We start from the raw sequence: 18,546 nt of genomic DNA on the forward strand, positions 1-18,546 counted from the left end.
AGAGGAAAAGTAATGATATCAAGCAATATTTCTTTCCCTAATCAAAAGATGAGAATAAGAAAAAGATATTTTCCCTAATTTTAAAAGAAGATTGCACTTCCAGAATTTTACAAAAATCATTGGCTAGCCTGTTAGTTTCAAGTACCTACCTGTCTTCATTTCACCATATGTTCTCCTGCAAGCAGGAGAAATGTGGGTTGATCTCCATGTGTTTGAGTACATGCTTTGATGTTTGAATAATTCAAGTATCTCTTTTTTAATTTTAAAGACATATAAAACATCGACAAAGCACTCCTAATTCCCAGTTGCTAAACTCCAGGTTTTCTCACCTGGGGAAATTTAAAGAGTTGAAATAATGTGCCCATTTGGGCAGATGTAGTCCATGATGTTCCTGTGAGTGCAGCAGTAAAATGCTTTTATTCACATTTGTAATTAGGTAAAACATATCTCTCCATGTACTGTGAGCCAAATACAGACATTCATAAGTGTGTCCTTCTCAGTGAATCTGACATTGTAGAAATAAAATCCAAGAGATATATTGGATAAAAGATTGGGGTTTCCATTGATCTCCTCAATCACAAATATCAGAGCCAGAATATACTGGTAGTTCTTGAAATTATACTTGTGGAAATGGCATAAAATGCACAAAAGAAATGTTACCTTTACCTCATATGCTTGTATGTTTGTATAGCAAACTTTGTTCATCTATTTTCTATGAAATATATAATTTAATTTCTTCACCATGAGTATTTGGAACTAGATTGGGGAAATGTATTAGAATTAGAAAAGATAATCTAGAATTACCATTCTCTAATTGCACTTGTGTAAAGCATAATTTATTTATCTTTTATAAGCAGGTCTAATGAAAACTGTCTACAAATTAGGAATTATTTTCATTCATAATAGGAGATCTGCTGGAATGTAATAGGAGTTCTTGGATTTCTGGTGGTTCCACAGAAAATTGAAATAGTTCTATCTGAAGTTCCAGCTATAACACTCCTGGGATGCAATACAATATGATAAGGGCACATGCTTCACTATGTTCATAAAAGTCGTATTTGTAATAGATAGAAAATAGAAGCAGCCAGATGTCCCTTAACCAAAGAATGTATATAAAAAATGTGGTCATTTACACAATGAAATACTATTCAGCAAGAGCATCATGAATTTTGCAGGCAAGTGGATGGTACTAGAAAATATCATCCTGAGTGAGGTAACCCAGACTCAAAAGGACATTCCTGGCATGTACTAATAAGTGGATATTAACCTAAAATACAGGAAAGCCCATGATAAACCCCACCAACCCTGAGAATTTAAACAGGAAATAAGGCTCAAAGGAGGATGCTTCAATCCTACAAAGGAGAAGGAACAAAATAATCATGGGAGACAGAATGAGGGATGAACATGGTGGTTGATGAGAGGGGGGAGGGGATACAATTAGGTAAGCATGGAAATAAAAGAGAAGCCCAGAAAGCCAGGAGAATGAATGCAAATGGGGACTTGCAGGTATTCAGGAGTATTGGAAAAATACTACTAATGATGCTATGTCATGCTTACAGACAGGAGCCTGGCATGGCTATCTTATGAGATATTTGACCAGCAGCTGACTGAGACAGATACAGATACAGCCAAGCACTTTTCTGAGGTAGTGACCCTTATGAAAGATTTTGGGGAACAAATGAAGAAACTGAAGCAGATGGCAACTTTGTAGGAACACTAATACTGTTAACTAACAAGATTTCCTAGGAGCTCCCAGAGACTAAAATACAAACTAAAGAACATAAATGGGCTGGTCTGAGAATATTCATATATATGTACTAGAGGACTGCCTTATGTGTCCTAACCCTGTAAAGAACTGAGACTCCAGGGAGGGGAGATTCCAGGGGATACCATCTCTGAGGCAAATATGGTGCAACATTAAGGAAAGAACTGTGTGAAGGGAGATGAGGAGGGGACATTTGGTATTTAAATACATAAAATAATATTTAAAAAATTAATTTTATACCTAGCCACTTTGCTGAAGTTGTTTATCAGCTTTAGTAGTTCTCTGATGGAACTTTTGGGAAATTTAAATATACTAATATACTAAATATCAACTGCAAATATTGATATTTTGACTTCTTTTCCAATCTGTATCCCTTTAATCTCTTTTTGTTGTCTGATTGTTCTGGCTAGAACTTCAAGAACTATATTGAATAAGTAGGGAGAGAGTGGCAACCTTGTGTAGTCCCTGATTTTAGTGGGATTGCTTCAAGTTTCTCTCCATTTAGTTTAATGTTAGCTACTGGTTTGCTGAATATGGCTTTTACTATGTTTAGGTATGGGCCTTGAATTCCTATTCTTTCCAGGACTTTTATCATGAAGGGGTGTTGAATTTTGTCAAATGCTTTCTCAGCATCTAAGGAAATGATCATATGGTTTTTATCTTTCAGTTTGTTTATATAATGGATAACATTGATGGTTTTCGGTATATTAAACCATCCCTGCATGCCTGGGATGAAGCCTACTTGATCGTGGTGAATGATTGTTTTGATGTGCTCTTGGATTCGGTTTGCCAGATTTTATTGAGTATTTTTGCGTTGATATTCATAAGGGAAATTGTTCTGAAGTTCTCTTTCTTTGTTGGGTCTTTGTGTGGTTTAGGTATAAGAGTAATTGTGGCTTCATAGAAGGAATTCGGCAGTGCTCCATCTGTTTCAATTTTGTGGAATAGCTTGGATAGTATTTGTATGAGGTCTTCTATGAAGGTCTGATAGAATTCTGCACTAAACCTGTCTGGACCTGGGATCGTTTTGGTTGGGAGACCTTTAATGACTGCTTCTATTTCTTTAGGAGTTATGGGGTTGTTTAAATGGTTTATCTGTTCCTGATTTAACTTCAGTACGTGGTATCTGTTTAGGAAATTGTCCATTTACAACAAAGTGGCTGGATATAAAATTAATTCAAATAAATCAGTAGCATTTGTCTACACTAAAGGGAAACAAGCCGAGAAAGAAATTAGGGAAACAACACCCTCCATAATAGACCCAAATAATATAAAATACCATGGTGTGACTTTATCCAAGCAAGTGAAAGATCTGTATGATAAGAACTTCAAGCCTTTGAAGAAAGAAATTGAAGAAGATCTCAGAAGATGGAAAGATCTCCCATGCTCATGATTGGTAGGATTAATATAGTAAAAATGGCCATTTTACAAAAGGAAGCGTACAGATTCAATGCAATCCCCATGAAATTCCAATCCAATTTTTCATAGAGTTTGACAGAACAATTTGCAAATTCATCTGGAATAAGAAAAAACCCAGGATAGGTAAAACTATACTCAAAAATAAAAGGACTTCCGGGGGGAATCACTATCCCTGAAGTCAAGCAGTATTACAGAGCAACAGTGAAAAAAAACTGCATTGTAATGGTACAGAGACAGACAGATAGACCAGTGGAATAGAATTAAAGGCCCACAAATGAATCCACACACCTGTGATTACTTAATTTTTGACAAAGTAGCCAAAACCATCCAGTGAAAAAAGATAGCATTTTCAGCAAATGATGGTGGTTCAACTGGAGGTCAACATGTAGAAGAGTGCATATAGATCTATGCTTATCACCCTGTAAAAAGCTTAAGTCCAAGTGGATCAAGGACTGCCACATCAAACCAAATACACTCAAACTAATAGAAGAAAAGTTAGGGAAGCATCTCAAACACATGGGCACTGGAGACAATTTCCTGAACAAAACACCAATGGCTTATGCTCTAAGATCAAGAATCGACAAATGGGATCTCATAAAACTGCAAAGCTTCTGTAAGGCACAGGACACTGTTGTTAGGACAAAACAGCAACCATCAGATTGGGAAAAGATCTTTACCAATCCTACAACAGATAGAGGCCTTATAGCCAAAATACACAAGGAACTCAAGAAGTTAGACCGCAGGGAGACAAATAACACTCTTAAAAATGAGGTTCAGAGCCAAACAAAGAATTCACAGCTGAGGAATGCCGAATGGCTGAGAAACACCTAAAGAAATGTTCAACATCTTTTGTCATAAGGGAAATGCAAATCAAAACAACCCTGAGATTTCACCTCACACCAGTGAGAATGGCTAAGATGAAAAACTCAGGTGACAGCAGATGCTGGCGAGGATGTGGGCAAAGAGGAACACTTCTCCATTGCTGGTGAGACTGGAAACTGGTAAAACCAATCTGGAAATCAGTGTGGAGGTTACCCCGAAAATTGGACATTGATCTACCTGAGGACCCAGCTATACCTCTCTTGGGCATATACCCAAAAGATGTCCCAACATATAAAAAAGACACGTGTTCCATTATGTTCATAGCAGCCTTATTTATAATAGCCAGAAGCTGGAAAGAACCCAGATGCCCTTCAACAGAGGAATGGATACAGAAAGTATAGTACGTCTACACAATGCAATATTGTTCATCTATCAAACACAATGATTTTATGAAATTCATAGGCAAATGTTTGGAAATGAAAAATATCATCTTGAGTGAGGTAATCCAACCACAGAAAAATACACATGGTATGTACCTATTGATATGTGGATATTAGCCCAAATGCTTGAATTACCCTAGATACACAGAACACGTGAAAATCAAGAAAGATAACCAAAATGAAAATGCTTCACTCCTTCTTTAAAAGGGGAACAAGAATACCCTTGGGATGGGATAGGAAGCAAAGTTTAGAACATAGGCAGAAGGAACAACCATTCAGAGCCTGCCCCACATATGGCCCATACATATACAGCCACCAAAGTAGATAAGATGGATGAAGCAAAGAAATGCAGGCTGACAGGGACCTGATGTAGATCTCTCCTCAGAGACACAGTCAAAATACAGCTAATACATAGCCAAATGGAATCATTAAACCACTGAACTGAGAACGGAACCCCCATTGAAGGAATCTTAGAAAGGACTGAAAGAGCTTGAAGGGCCTTGAGACCCCATAGGAACAACAATACCAACCAACCAGAACTTCCAGGGACTAAGCCACTACTCAAAGAGTATACATGGACTGACCCTGGACTCCAACTGTATACATATCAATGAATAGCCTAGTAGGAGAACTAATGGAAGGGGAAGTCCTTGGTCCTGCCAAGACTGAACCCCCAGTGAACGTGGTGATTGTTGGTGGGAGGGCGGTAATGAGGGGAGGATGGGGAGGAAAACACCTGTAAAGAAGGTGACAGGGAGGGGTGAGGGGGATGTTGGCCCAGAAACCAGGAAGGGGAATAACTATCGAAATAGAAATAAGAAATACTCAAGTCAATAAAGGTGAAAAAAAAAGTTGCAAGCCAAAGTGGGGGAACATCAAACATATTTGATGTGTCCAACATCACTTCCCCTTCCTGTGTCATGAGGCATCACTGCAGTGTTGACTGAATGCACAACATGGGAACTTTGCCCTGTTCACATAGTCATGCCATGGAACACAGAGCACTGCTAAGACTCTCGTGGTCAGTTTATGTTAAGAATTCTAGGTATATCTGAGGCACAAGTTTTTCTACTCTTAGAACAATGATATAATCATAGAAAATATAACTTAACTGCTTCATCTTCTACTATCATTTTTCAGAACATTATGCATCAAGTTAGCATCTCTTTGTATTGTTTTATAACATTTGAATTTACAAATTATGTCTGAGGTTTTTTTACTTGAGTTTCATAAAATCACTCAGTGAATTTGGGTTTGGGTGAAGAACAGAATTTTCAGCAATTCTCAAATGGTCCTAAATATATTTCTACCATTTTGTATTACATGTAAATTGCTACATAAAACATTGTTCTCAGCACTGATAAAAAATATAATTATAAATTAAAAAATTAAAAAGAAGTTTGAAGAAGAACAGTGGAAAGATGCTAATAATCAGATGTTCTGAATAATGTCAGGGAAAAACATGATTTCTCAATATGACAGGAGCATTATACTTATAATTTCATTGAAAAAAAAAACCTACAATCATCTGAGTATGCTCTAATGATACAAAACACCAGCATGAATAATTGAGGTAGACACAAAATCAAACCTCTGGCTGAGAAATATTATATTTAGCTAGAGATTGCTGCTGTAAAGAGACATAATATTCATGGTTGTTCTCAAAAAGGAAAACACTTAATTGAAGGCTAGCTCATGATTTAAAAGATTTAACTTAACATTGTCATGGTAAGATGCATAGAAGTATACAGACAGAAAAGTAATTCAACATGGACCTGAGAGGTCTGCTTCTTAACCAATGGCACCAAAATGGGAATCCGAGAGACATTGGACAGACCTGAGTTTTCTAGACATTTAATCCTGCAAACACAGTGACAGATTTCCTCTAGTATATCCACACCTACATCAACAAGGCTACACCTACTAATAGTGACTCACTCTGGGCAAGACTTTTAAACACAATACTCTATTGGGGTCATTCCTGTCCAAACCACTGCATTCAATACCTTGACTCTCATATGCTTGTAGTGATACAGAATTCAAAGTAAATTTAGTCCAACTTCAAAAGTTCCCATGGTCTAAAACACCCTCGAATTTATTTAAAGTCCAAAGATCAAAGTTTTTTCTGAGATTCATGCAATTTCTTATATATTATTCCCTATAAAATCAAATTACAAAAGTAGATCACTTACTTCCAATGTAGAATGGCACACAGTATACATTACCATTACAAATTAGAAGAAAGAAAAGATAGCAAGAAATACCAGATCAAAAAATTAAAAACAAACAAACAAAAAACAAAAACAAAAACAAGCTGAGTAAACTCCAAACTCTGCATTGTCATGGTATTGGGACCATCTAGGAGATGCTACAGGCTAGCAGATGATCTTTCAGAGATCTCTCTTTATGGAGCGCCAATGAATCAGCTCTTTCGGGGGGGCCTGAATGACAAATCTCAGGATTGGATTTTTGCAACAGATACGACTTTCCTTTCTTTAAAAAAGTAATCTTATGATCTCTTGTACAGGGCGGGCATATTTTTTATAGATCAATGAATTTGCACCATCTTGTTATATGATGATTTTTAAATTCTTAATAATTCTACAAGAATTTCTAAAATTATACTGGTAAATATTCAGCCCTTTGTAATTATGATTTCATATTAGAGGTCCCTCTGATATGAAAGCTGCAATTGGAACTCCACCAATCTTCACATTGCAGGAGTAAATTGCTTCTGATACAGAAAGCAGGCATTTATAACATTTGTTTAGGTTGTAAAACAACTAGCTAAAGATCATGAACTGAGAATGAAGGATTTATTTTAGGTGCAAGGACAGAAAATAAAATATTGACAGGGTTTATATATGCAAAACTTCCATGTTAACTTAGATATAAGTATTATGTTTTTATATTCTCAATGGAGCTGTGGTGCTAGTCAGAGATAATGAACCTAGATATCTAACCTTAATAGAAACACATGTAAAGTCTGTGTTGTAAACTTCTTATTCAATTATTATTTGAATTTATGTTTAAACTTGTGGTGAAACTTTGAAATAAATAAAATGTCAGCATGTATTCTGAGAAAATGAGAACTGAGAATAACAAGAATAAATTAGCAAATAGACTCCTAGGTCCCGCCTCCCGCCCCCGTCCCTTACTTTTTCTTAGAAATCATGATTAGACCCTCATTTCAAAGTGACTTTTATTTTTTCCTGTGAATGGCTTTCTCTAGCTAACAAGGAGTTAAACAAACTCCTAACCTTGGGGCACTGTATGCAGATGAACTGTGGAAAAAGAACAAAGGACTGTTTTACTTAATCCCCTGCTGTTTAGCAACAGGGAAAGCTAGGTGCTTTGAATCTCAAAATACTAAAAAAAAGATTTTAGAATTTTAGAAGCCATCAGTTTCAGCACCCAGTATAGTTGGTGCACTTAAAGGCCAGGGATCATCTGTTTTCTGACCTAAGTCCAGTACTGTGTACCACTTCAGCCCATTATAGGCCAGTCAATCTCCCAGCAGGATGGCAACATGGTTCTCAGGTCACTAATTCATTTCATTTTTATTGACTGCTAAACACAGCTTTCTCTTGGGCTCCATTCCATTTTGGCAATGCTCCTTGGCAAGCAGGCCAGAGATCAATCACCTTCAACATTATGAGATCTCCAAGGCAATGCAGGGTTGTCCTTTGGAACTTATAATGGCTTCTCTGAGTCTCCATTCATGAACATCCCTTTTACACTCCTGGATTCAAAAACTTTTCTGAGCCACAAAAAAGAAAGAAAGAAATGAAGGAAGGAAAGGAAGAAAGAAAGAAAGGAAGAAAGAAAGAAAGAAAGAAAGAAAGAAAGAAAGAAAGAAAGATATCATAATCTCTTCCTTCTATCCCTTGACTCTAATTTCAGGACCACATGGCTTAAAATGGTACCCCATGTATTCAATTAAATATTGATCAGCATTAATTTTATTGTTTGCTTTGTTTTTGTTGTTTTTACTGCAGTGTTTTTCTGACTACATTTGTATATCCTGAACCTCAATCTGTATTCCAGGATGTCCCTAACCTGAGAGATGCAAGAGCAGGAATTAAAGTTATAAACCCCCATACCCAGCTCTAAGTTTTCCTCTAATCCATTTATACAAGTTGGTAGCTTAACTAGGTAGAATCTTGCCCTGAGGTCCCAACTTTCTTTATTCCATTTAACACAGTGCTTTCAGTTAATCACTTTATTTATTTGAACATAGGATTTAGCTGCATTCCATTTCTTAGTCTGTACATTTTGTGATTTTCTTCCTTAACTTTCTATTCTTCATTTTAAATCTTCATAAGAGTGAACATTAATAAACAGACAACAGAGTCAATACCAGGTTGTGTTTAGATTTCTTCCAGCAAAGGGGATTAATTTATAACTATTCACTTTAGATTCAGTCAGATTCTTTTGTTTTAAGACCAAAAAGTGGCAACATTCATTGACAAAATATCACAAGAACAGTCTCTTGGAAACATGAACATTAGTCTCCTGTGAAACCAGTTTTTGCAGGAATTCAAAGTTCAAGTCACACTAAACCCCACTTTTTTCATTTTCCTTTTAGAATGGTTTATTAACCAACACTTCAAGCATTTAAATGTTTTCCTAAACCAAATTCAATATCAATATATCTCTAAACAAACAAACACATAAAGGGAGAGAGAGCTCACCGCCGAGACAGGTGGGCACTCCTGAGACTGCAGAGGTGAAGAGACCACCAACACTGTCCACACCTGCCCACATCCCTGGCCCAAGAGGAAACTGTATACAGTCTCTGGGTTCCCTTGGATAAGGCACAGGAGCAGAAATTTCGCTGCGTCTGAGACACCACCGGAACCTGAAGGGACCGACCGGATAAACAGTTCTCTGCACCCAAATCCTATGGGAGGGAGAGCTAAACCTTCAGAGAGGCAGACACGCCTGGGAAACCAGAAGAGACTGCACTCTGCACACATCTCTGACGCCAGAGGAAAACACCAAACCCCATCTGGAACCCTGGTGCACGGAAGCTCCCAGAAAGGGCGGCACAGATCTTCCTGGTTGCTGCAGCCTCGGAGAGCTCAAAAGCAACACCCCATGAGCAAACTTGAGCCACAGGACCGCAGGTAAGACCAACTTTTCTGCTGCAAGTGACCTGCCTGGTGAACTCAAGACACAGGCCTACAGGAACAGCTGAAGACCTGTAGATAGGAAAAACTACATGCCCGAAAGCAGAACACTCTGTCCCCATAATGGGCTGAAAGAAAACAGGAAAACAGGTCTACAGCACTCCTGACACACAGGCTTATAGGACAGTCTAGCCACTGTCAGAAATAGCAGAACAAAGTAACACTAGAGATAATCTGATGGCGAAAGGCAAGCGCAGGAACCCAAGCAACAGGAACCAAGACTACATGGCATCATCGGAGCCCAAATCTCCGACCAAACAAACACAGAATATCCAAACACACCAGAAAAGCAAGATCTAGTTTCAAAATCATATTTGATCATGATGCTGGAGGACTTCAAGAAAGACATGAAGAACTCCCTTAGAGAAACACAGGAAAACATAAATAAACAAGTAGAAGCCTACAGAGAGGAGACACAAAAATCCCTGAAAGTATTCCAGGAAAACACAATGAGACAGGTGAAGGAATTAAAAATGGAAAAAGAACCGATAACGAAAGCACAACGGGAGACAACTCTGGATATAGAAAACCAAAGGATGAGACAAGGAGCCATAGATACAAGCATCACCAACAGAATACAAGAGATAGAAGAGAGAATCTCACGAGCAGAAGATTCCACAGAAACCATCAACTCAACTGTCAAAGATAAGGTAAAGCAGAAAAAGCTACTGGTCCAAAACATACAGGAAATCCAGGACTCAATGAGAAGATCAAACCTAAGGATAATAGGTATAGAGGAGAGTGAAGACTCCCAGCTCAAAGGACCAGTAAATATCTTCAAGAAAATCATAGAAGCAAACTTCCCTAGCCTAAAAAAAGAGATACCCATAGGCTTCAAGAAGCCTACAGAACTCCAAATAGATAAGACCAGAAAAGAAACACCTCCTGACACATAATAGTCAAAACACCAAATGCACAAAGTAAAGAAAAAATATTAAAAGCAGTAAGGGAAAAAGGTCAAGTAACATATAAAGGCAGACCTATCAGAATCACACCAGACTTTTCGCCAGAGACTATGAAAGCCAGAAGATCCAGGACAGATGTCATACAGAGAACACATACAGATGTCTAAGAGAACACAAATGCCAGCCCAGGTTACTGTATCCTGCAAAACTCTCAATTAACATAGATGGAGAAACCAAGATATTCCATGACAAAACCAAATTTACACAATATCTTTCTACAAATCCAGCGCTGCAAAGTATAATAAATGGTAAAGCCCAATATAAGGAGGCAAGCTATACCCTAGAAAAAGCAAGAAACTAATCGTCTTGGCAAGAAAACAAAGAGAAGAAAAGCACACAAACATAACCTCATATCCAAATATGAATATAACTGGAAGCAATAATCACTATTCCTTAATATCTCTCAACATCAATGGCCTCAACTCCCCAATAAAAAGACATAGATTAACAAACTGGATACGCACCGAGGACCCTGCATTCTGCTGCCTACAGGAAATAAACCTCAGAAACAAAGGGTGGAAAACGACTTTCCAAGCAAATGGTTGGAAGAAGCAAGCTGGAGTAGCCATTCTAATATCAAATAAAATCAATTTTCAACATCAAAAAAGATAAGGAAGGACACTTTATATTCATCAAAGGAAAAATCCAGCAAGAAGAACTCTCAATCCTAAATATCTATGCCCCAAATACAAGGGCACCTACATACATAAAAGAAACCTTACTAAAGCTCAAAACACACATTGCCCCTCACACAATAATAGTAGGAAATTTCAACACCCCACTCTCATCAATGGATAGATCATGGAAACAGAAATTAAACAGAGATGTAGACAGACTAAGGGAAGTCATGAACCAAATGGACTTAACAGATATTTATAGAACATTCTATCCTAAAGCAAAAGGATATACCTTCTTCTCAGATCCTCATGGTACATTCTCCAAAATTGACCATATAACTGGTCAAAAAATGGGTCTCAACAGGTACAGAAAGATAGAAATAGTCCCATGCGTACTATCAGACCACCACGGCCTAAAGCTGGTCTTCAATAACAATAAGGGAAGAATGCCCTCATATATGTGGAAGTTGAACAATGCTCTACTCAATGATAACCTGGTCAAGGAAGAAATAAAGAAAGAAATTAAAAACTTTTTAGAATTTAATGAAAATGAATGTACAACATACCCAAACTTATGGGACACAATGAAAGCTGTGCTAAGAGGAAAACTCATAGCTCTGAGTGCCTGCAGTAAGAAAGAGGAAAGAGCATATGTCATCAGCTTGACAGCACACCTAAAAGCTCTAGAACAAAAAGATGCAAATACACCCAGGAGGAGTAGAAGGCAGGAAATAATCAAATTCAGAGCTGAAATCAAAAAAGTAGAAGCAAAAGGGACCATAGAAAGAATCAACAGAAACAAAAGTTGGTTTTTTGAGAAAATCAACAAGATAGATAAACCCTTAGCCAGACTAACGAGAGGACACAGAGAGTGTGTCCAAATTAACAAAATCAGAAATGAAAAGGAAGACATAAGTATAGATTCATAGGAAATTCAAAAAATCATCAGATCTTACTATAATAACCTATATTCAACAAAACTTGAAAATCTTCAGGAAATGGACAATTTCCTAGACAGATACCAGGTATCGAAGTTAAATCAGGAACAGATAAACCAGTTAAACAAACCCAGAATTCCTAATGAAATAGAAGCAGTCATTAAAGGTTTCCCAACCAAAAAGAGCCCAGGTCCAGACGGGTTTAGTGCAGAATTTTATCAGACCTTCATAGAAGACCTCATACCAATATTATCCAAACTATTCCACAAAATTGAAACAGATGGAGCACTACCGAATTCCTTCTATGAATACACAATTACTCTTATACCTAAACCACACAAAGACCCAACAAAGAAAGAAACCTCAGACCATAAAGCAAATGACACAATTGGTAGGACAGAACGGCAACCAACAGATTGAGAAAAGATCTTTAAAAATCCAACAACTGATAGAGGCCTTATATCCAAAATATACAAAGAACTCAAGAAGTTAGACCGCAGGGAACCAAATAATCCTATTAAAAAATGGGGTTCAGAGCTAAACAAAGAATTCACAGCTGAGGAATGCCAAATGGCTGAGAAACACCTAAAGAAATGTTCAATATCTTTAGTCATAAGGGAAATGCAAATCAAAACAACCCTGAGATTTCCCCTCACACCAGTGAGAATGGCTAAGATCAAAAACACAGGGGACAACAGATGCTGGCGAGGATGTGCAGAAAGAGGAACACTCCTCCATTGTTGGTGGGATTGCACGCTGGTACAACCATTCTGGAAATCAGTCTGGAGGATCCTCAGAAAATTGGACATTGAACTGCCTGAGGATCCAGCTACACCTCTCTTGGGCATATACCCAAAAGATGCCCCAACATATAAAAAAGACACGTGCTCCACTATGTTTATTGCAGCCTTATTTATAATAGCCAGAAGCTGGAAAGAACCCAGATGCCCTTCAACAGAGGAATGGATACAGAAAATGTGGTACATCTACACAATGGAATATTACTCAGCTATCAAAAACAACGACTTTATGAAATTCGTAGGCAAATGGTTGGAACTGGAAAATATCATCCTGAGTGAGCTAACCCAATCACAGAAAGACATACATGGTATGCACTCATTGATAAGTGGCTATTAGCCCAAATGGTTGAATTACCCTAGATGCCTAGAACAAATGAAACTCAAGACGGATGATCAAAATGTGAATGCTTCACTCCTTCTTTAAAAGGGGAACAAGAATACCCTTGGCAGGGAAGAGAGAGGCAAAGATTAAAACAGAGACTGAAGGAACACCCATTCAGAGCCTGCCCCACATGTGGCCCATACATATACAGCCACCCAATTAGACAAGATGGATGAAGCAAAGAATTGCAGACCGACAGGAGCCGGATGTAGATCGCTCCTGAGAGACACAGCCAATACAGAGGCGAATGCCAGCAGCAAACCACTGAACTGAGAATAGGACCCCCGTTGAAGGAATCAGAGAAAGAACTGGAAGAGCTTGAAGGGGCTGGAGACCCCATATGTACAACAATGCCAAGCAACCAGAACTTCCAGGGACTAAGCCACTACCTAAAGACTATACATGGACTGACCCTGGACTCTGACCTCATAGGTAGCAATGAATATCCTAGTAAGAGCACCAGTGGAAGGGGAAGCCCTGGGTCCTGCTAAGACTGAACCCCCAGCGAACTAGACTGGTGGGGGAGGGCGGCAATGGGGGGAGGGTTGGGAGGGGAACACCCATCCAGAAGGGGAGGGGGAGGGATTAGGGGGATGTTTGCAGAGAAACCAGGAAAGGGAATAACACTCGAAATGTATATAAGAAATACTCAAGTTAATAAAAAAAATGTGAGAGCTTGATTCATCAGTGTAGGGGTTTTCCAGGGTGGGGAGGTGTCAGGGAACGCATGGGATGTGGGGAGTTCTCTCATGTAGCCGGTGGGGGGGGGATAGGATGCACGTACTTCCAGACAGTAATCCATGAAATGGGATAATATTTGAAATATAAAGAAGGAAAATTTACAATAAAAGAAAAGAAAAAAGAAAATACAAATACACACACACACACACACACACACACACACACACACACACAAAGAAATTAGGAGTTAATTTCATCCATCTACAAAGCCAGCCTGCTCATTCCTATATACTTCACAGTTATTTCATCAGTTCAGTTCAGTAGAGCTGTGAAAAAACACAAGTCAACAACAGTGATACTACCTAGCAGAGAGAGCCAGAATTCATCCCCTACACAAGTCAAGCAGCAGGAGAGACCATGGCCAACAAGAATACCCAGAAAATTTCTTGGCTATGATTCTCTTTCAAAACAAATAACAACAAAAACACATGACCAACAAACTTTACATAGATAAACCAGCCAAGCTCAGGTCTGTAACCATTCATGGAGTCCTACTTATACCACCTCTAAACATCAGGTGTCTTTCACGGATCTTGCCTTACCTTGTGTCATGCTTAAACATGTATGTCTTTCTCAACTGACAACATTGCCAATCAGTCCAATTCCACAAAAGAAAAAAAATGTCAGAAAACCACCAGAAGACAGTTTATGTTTTCTTGCTGTAGAGTCCTGACCAATGGACCTCAACCATACAATACAAAAGAAACCAAATATGTGTGTTTTTCATGAAAAAACCTCATCACTTGTACTTTTACATGTCTGTTTTAACAGAACATCCTTTCAGCTATGTCTGCTACAGCCACACACTCCTTCACAAGACTACCCTAGCTTTTCACCTATGTTTGCTTCAACCAAATGTTACTTCATATTTATCCCAACAAAACCCCATTCAACACAATCAATTTTCCCAAGGATCTATAAGTTTGCACTTCAGGCAACAGATTTTATTTTTTTTTTCTTTTTGTCAGTGGTGGTATTTCTCATTCAAATCAACACATTATCCATCCAGGAAACCTTGACAAGGCCAGATCAATTTTCTACATTTGTAATGTATTGAATTGAATCTTGAAATTCAGAGAATTCTGGGAACTGAACCTATAATTAATGGAAAGCCTGGATGTCTGATGTGGACTATACTGCTTTAGTAACTCTTGTGTCTTTAAGGACTCACAGAAATGTAAATATTAATTTACTACATTATCCACTATCTATTCTTACTTAAGACAAAAATTATGTTCAAAATATTTTTCATCAATATTAATTGTGAATACTCTAGGACCCCTAAATAAAATTTTATTAAAAACACATCCATGACATACCTATTGTTTAAAGAAGAAAGGTGTTTTTTTTTTTGTGAAGGGTAGATACTTGCATGTAAATTCTATGATGAATAGGATCATGTTCAAAGTTTTTGTCAGTGCCAGGTTGATGCTTCCTTATTATTATTCAATTTAATTTGTAAGCAGTTTTAAATGTGGCTTCAGAATGATTTTTGGTGCAAATTATTACCACAAACATTTCAGCAGTTATTCCTGAATTTCTGAGTGATTATATTGGACCAATGTGATAACAGTGGGTGGTACTGGAATATGATAATTGATAGTAGACTAACATTTCTATAGTAGAATTAAGAGATGTTTGGAGTAGAGTAAATCACAGAAACTTCATTGCAAAATTCTCTCAAAGACCTTAATATGCTTGATATACTCTGAAATGGTTTATCTTTAGGGGTCATGAGAATTTAATTGTTTGGAGCTACTTCAAACAATTTAGAATGTCTCTTTGGAGACAATCACATGAATTAAATGATGAGCTTTGGTAGTTAGCTATCAAAAAACATCCCTGGAAAGTTATTGTCTCCCAAAACAAGGGGTATCTTTGCCACAGAAGATGTAATGAAACTGCAGTTTTTAAGTGGGATGAGGTCATAAAATATTGTCCTTCAGCTTAGAGTTGAAATGTTCCTCTCTTGCTAATGCTGGATTTCTGAAACTTGAGGACATCATAAAGTACTCACTGAGCTGAAGTTTTGGCACAAAGAATGAGTCAGGTGAGCAGTTTTTATTTTCTGTATGTACATCTAAGAAGGAAAGTCTGAGTAAAGATTTTACATGGAAAATTTAATTCTGAAATTGGAAACATATACAATGCAAACCTTGACTTCACAGATTCTATAAGTATCTTGCATTTTATTTTTTCCAAAATCCTGATTAATTATCTGTGTGATATATTAAGAATTTAGTAAATATAAGCATGTAAATATCAATTAATAATAATTCAATTTTCTCATATGTTTGTGTATGTGTGTGTGTGTGTGTGTGTGTGTGTGTGTGTGTGTGTGACTGCCTATGTTCAAATACAGAAGTAATCGTGAACATTGTGTGTGTGTTTAGGGACAACTGCCCTTTTTCTTCTGGTCAATTTTATATTTTAATAATATTATCCTTATACATTTTAGACAAAGTTTTAACTCTCTGGAACTTTCTGAATATTCTAAGCTGACCTGTCAGGGAGACCTGTTGTTCTTCTTTACTTTCTATTCTAGTACTTAGGTGAAGAGTCCTCTTTTGTGCTGAATTGTAGAGGTTCAACTCAGGCCATTACATGTCCAAGGCCAAGAATTCACCAACTTAACCATTTCATAACGTAAAATTATTTTAATTTCTAGGCTATATTTTTCCATAAAATATTAGATTTTCCATGTAATGTCTAGGAATTCATCCCACATATTGAGAACATGAGACAACAGGACAACAGAAAGTTAGAGTCCAAATCATATAGTAAGAAAATTTATTCAGTCCTTAAAAGCAATACAAATATGAAATTTCTTTATTAGCTTTTTCATAATTATGCATTATGTCACTAAAATAATTGGCGCTGTCATTGTTACATGTTCTATTTTAGGGACATGCATTCCTATATACGTTAATCCATAAATGATGCAATCACTGCTGCTCTATACTGTACTGTTTCTAAGTGTATTCATGATGTATAACACATATTTTGTTTGTATTTGCTTGATATACATTTCTTGTATTTCATTTACAATGCTTCAGTGTACAGTATCATTGGAGAAAAAGCTGAAGCTCTGTCCTGTTAAATATTATGTGGGAATTTCTAAGTTATAAGCTACAAATAGCATTATAATTTTCTGGTATATAAACCAGGAAAGTACAATGATTGGCATGAATATTATATACTTTCTGTTATATAGATGTTTCAAGGTAAATATTCTTGGTTGAATATGATAACTATTTTCTGGTTGGGAGATGAATGCTTTATTTTAATCCCTAAGAAAGAAGAATATAAACCATTTACTGAAATTTTTGGTCAGCAATATAGGTGGAAGTACATGAGAAAAACGTAAGTAATGTTGATCATAATGACCTCCTGAATCAAATGCCTAATTGCAAGGTTATCATAAAATAGTCATAACAGCTTTTGAAATAAAATTACAGTTGAGAGAGTGTTATTTTATTTTGAAGCAAAGTCATGTTTGTCATTTCCTGGAACAAGCAGGATAAAAATATTTGCAGTTAAGACTACAAGTGAGGCATAAATCAATTCTTTAAAGAGACAGGTTTATCATAAAGAAGAGTAAACTCGGTTTGTCTTTACAATAAGATGTCTTTGAAGACTAAGATGGAGGAAGAGTGATTCTGCATTCCCAGTTTTTCTTATATGTCCTCCTGAAATTTTTGATATGGTCTCAGAATTCTTTAAATGGGAAGGGATAAAAACTTGTAATTCATAAAAGGAGGCATGTATAAATTTTGATGGCTTGGCTAGAATAAGAAGAACATACTATTTTAATCTTTGTATAAAAATAGGTAATATATTTAGTTATATTATCCATTTGCCAGAGAGTTTTGTTTTGCTTTGGTTTGGTTTGGTTTGGTTTTGTATTGTATATAATATTCTAGCAGTTTGTTGAGAACCAATGGTGATGCTTTCTCCTTCACTGTCTTGGTCTCTAAATAGTATACTAGGCAATATTAGGGAGAAATAAAAACTATATGGCTTTCATCAGAAGCATTTGGTTTGCTATCCCATTTGAATAGACTGAGAATATTTACATCAATGATACTCAATTACATCAGTTTTTACAAAGTTGGGGGTTTCTGGTGTAGGAATCCTAACTGGGGCTGGCATAGTATAGAGCATCTTTGTAGAAATTACTTCATTTCTATCAACTGTGTAGAATTTGTTGATGAAAGAAAAAAACTAGAGGTAGAAGTTAAATTTAAAATTTTAAAAAGGAAATTCTTATAATTGGAGTATTCCACACAAGAAAGCAGAATAAAGAGTCCAAGTGCTAATTTGTAGTCAATTTGAAAGCTGGGGGGTAAGAGGATCCAAAGTTTAGAAATTATTTTACTCCCTGAAGTTTATATTACCATTTTTGGAAACTACATTGAAATTCTTGATGTACAAAAGGCTTCTATGTATTATCTGAAGATCAGCT

The 18,546-nt window shown here is 36.9% G+C and overlaps 1 pseudogene; it reads right to left on the bottom strand.

Moving 5' to 3' along the window:
* Vmn2r116l-ps31 (vomeronasal 2, receptor 116 like, pseudogene 31) overlaps positions 1 to 18,546 on the bottom strand; it is a 128,660-nt pseudogene that overhangs the window by 18,606 nt on the left and 91,508 nt on the right.

Source organism: Rattus norvegicus, chromosome 8, assembly GCF_021556685.1.
Source record: "Rattus norvegicus strain SHRSP/BbbUtx chromosome 8, alternate assembly SHRSP_T2T, whole genome shotgun sequence".
NCBI lineage: Eukaryota > Metazoa > Chordata > Mammalia > Rodentia > Muridae > Rattus > Rattus norvegicus.